Genomic DNA, 3,594 nt, shown 5'->3' on the forward strand with positions numbered 1-3,594 from the left:
ATGTGTTCAGCGGAACACATGTTATTTTTATTGATTTCAGTAATCCTAGGAGTCAGGTAGAGTCAATTATTACTAGTTTTTCGAAAAGATATGGATCATGTGAGAGGATAAACACTACCCTAATTAAAAGTTTTGGGTTTTTGTAAATACTAAAATTTAGGCTTTGTTGTTAAAAATTAGACCGAATATAATGGTCATTACTTCCATGAAACATCAAAAAATAATGGTTACTCCTGCTGATGTTTTCAGCTAGCTTGGATGCATTTAAGGGCACTAGGCAGCGTGGGTGGGGGAGGTAGTAGATAGAAAAACCAAAGTAAAAGTTAGAAGACAACTTAGCAAGCTCACAAAATACACATACGTATATCACCAAAGTATACGATCTGCGTCGAATGATCAGAGGTCTACTCGAGTCAAATGGAATTGATTTGATCAAGCAGCTAACGTCAAAGTCACACCTTGACGTTAGTATCTAGCCCGTAATACCTTCTTGTCGTATCCAGGTATTATGACTGCTTTGGTGACTGTTCAACACAAACGACGCTGTTACAGAAGTATTTAAGAAAGAGTAAGCACAAGAAACAGAGTGGGACCATCACCACATCGGTCAATCTATGGCGTGCAATTAACTAATGAATGTTTGTTGCTCTTGACGAGGATCGGTGAACTGTTCAGCATTCAATGGAAAACAGTCGACAACAATTAGCCGTAGCGCAATGGTTCTAATCCGCACTTTCGATAGAAGTTTTATGATCTCAAATCATCCTGAAAGCTCCTTGGCTTTGTACATCACAACGTAGGTGCTAATGACTGAAGAAATAGACGGAAATAAAATGTTCAACTAGCTTATGTTGATGTCACACCACGCGGCCAATAAACAACGTGAGTCACCCTCTCGTTGTATCCAAAATTAAGGCTGTCTTGATGACCGTGTAGAATGAATGCAATGATATTACGGAGATGTATTAATTGGAAAAGGCACATGAAACAGAGTGCTACCACTGTCACATTGCCCAGCCGATGATGTGTAATCGAATAACACGCATTACTTGAACGTGAACTTGGAAAGACCTGATGGAATGTCCGATTTTCCGCGATTTGGCTAGACTCCAGTGACACTGGCCTTACAACTGTCTCATAGTTCACCTGCCAAAGCAATGATCGATCAGTTGTTTCAATCACGTTTATTATAGACAGATTAGTCACGTCCCTCTATCGCGCAGTTCATATGTAGATCATATGTTTTCGTTTTGATCGTTGAATATATTGGGTAAGTTCATATTTAGTGGGCTGTAGATAAACTACATATATATTTAACTCATCTATGTGTACCGTAGTCAGTAATTACGGTTATGTTTTCGTTTATTTAGTCACCTACTTGTAGATATTTTGGAATAATTTCTAATATGAAATCAATTGGAAACATGACTTCTGCTTTGTTATAACTATTCTTCAATTATGACTGAGTGAGCTTCGCTTGACACGCCCGTAGCACGATGGGAGAATAGTTTCGTCGTAGAAAACTTTGCGTTTGCCATGCAAGCCAGCAAAGTGGAAGAGAACGAAACATGCCACACACATGGATTACATTAGTGTGAGTTACAAGTCCCGTTTTATTTTGATTGGTTGTCTGGTGCAAAGTCATAAATAGGTTATCAACATATCGAGAAGCGACTGATCTAACCTGGCTAGAGGTTGCAGAAGTTGAGCACGGAGTTCCCACTCATGATCTGGGGTTTATTTACCTCTACAGATCACTCACCTAAGACGTGGCCAGCCAAAAGTTTAAACCCAAGGAGTTTGACGTTGGTCAACAGTCTTCTCATAGTTTTCTGTGTTCAGCAGCGTCTGGTCTTCTTTTCTTATTATAAGAAGCCATGTGGTACAATATAATATTGAGGAAACGGGTACGATGAAAATTTCGGTTCATCGTAAACTTCGTCATAATTTCCATCTTTCCCAGCCGTCTTGGAAAAGCAAAAGATGAAAGTGTCCGTCAAATTTTGCGATAAGTTCGTCAATTGTGACGTGTAAGCATGTTTGCTTTTGCAGAAATTTCCTTAACTGTAGAGAATGCTTTCCTCGCGATATCGTCCAAATTAATGGATTTCGCATTTCCACGAAATTGGTCGGTTAGAAGTTTCATAAGGGATGCGCAGTTTAGTATGAACCGTCTATAGGAACTTACAAGGCCTTTAAACGTGCATAATCGTCTTATTGTGGTAGGTTCTGAATAATCCAGAATCGTAGCCGCCTTGCTTTTGAGAGGGTGGATGCCTTGAAAGTTAAGTGTGTTCGAGAAAATTTAGGGAGTTGGTTTCGATTTGATGTTTCTGGATGCTTACAGTAATGCCGTGTTTTTGCAGTCGTTCAAAGACAAAGGCCAGATGCTGGAGATAGGATTCTCTGTCCGGACTTGAAATTAAGCAGTCATCAACATACGCATGTACGAAGTTTAGACCCTAAAAGCCGTCATCGATGTCTGTCACGCCGTGCTTGTAGAAGCCAGCTTCTGCGTAGCAGAATCAGTCTTAGACGTTGTCGGGCCAAATAGTATTAGCTGAAATGAGGAACGCGAAAGGGTCTTGATCTAAATTAACTTGGAATCTGTTCCGCCATGATGAACATGGGAAATATCGATGGACGGGAAAAAGCATCCGAAAATATGGAAACAATATCACTCTATGTAAGAATAAAAATTAAAAAATGATATCTGATGTTCCAACAAGGAACAGACTCACATTTTACTGTTTGGTGTGCTTGATCACATCGATTTCATCCCTAAAGATGCCACGAGCATTCAGAGTTTCACAACGCCTTTACCAGTAACACCTTCATAATCGAAGCAGGCCAACCCAGTCAAACCAGAAGTCAGAAGTGAAGGGTTTCTTAGATATATTTATCGATTCATCGAGAAGTGTTCGGTCTAAGCTGACTAACAGTTTCGAGGGATGCGTAGCACGGTGTACCCACTCGTGATCTGGTGATGGTGCGTGACCCAGTGCCTTCAGCCATTTGTGTCCAGTAAAACGAATGTGGTCAGCATGAATGTCGGAGATTTACAGAATAATTTATTTTGGGGATTTATTTACTGCTACAAAAGAACTGGAGGTGACGTAATCACAGTTCTTAAGTTGCTTAGTGATTAGTTTGTGTCCGATATGTTCCTATTTTTCTCGTCTTCCAAAGCAGAGAATTTGCGAAATAATTCCACAACAATTCACAGGCCTAGAACAAATTACTTGTCAGCTGACTGTCGATTTTCCCAACAAATCATCAAAGAATGGAGCTCTTTATCTCAACACGTGATTGAAGCTGCATCCTTCAAAAGGAAGCTGAATCATTTGAGAGGTCATCATTACCAGGACGAACACAGGCCACATAGCCTTCTGTTCTTTCCAAACTGAAACTCTGGAACGGGACTTGATTAGTCAGTCCTTGAAACTTTGAAACACCAGAAGATATATATGCACCTTAAATTAGTTCATTCAAGAGAAGATCAGGCATGTGCAAAAGCCTTTCAGGGATGAAATAACAGAAGTTCACATCCTTTATCCTCAAATTCAGGACTTGAATTTGAACATTGAGAATCTG

The sequence above is a fragment of the Schistosoma haematobium genome, chromosome ZW (assembly GCF_000699445.3).
Source record: "Schistosoma haematobium chromosome ZW, whole genome shotgun sequence".
NCBI classification, from domain to species: Eukaryota; Metazoa; Platyhelminthes; class Trematoda; order Strigeidida; family Schistosomatidae; genus Schistosoma; species Schistosoma haematobium.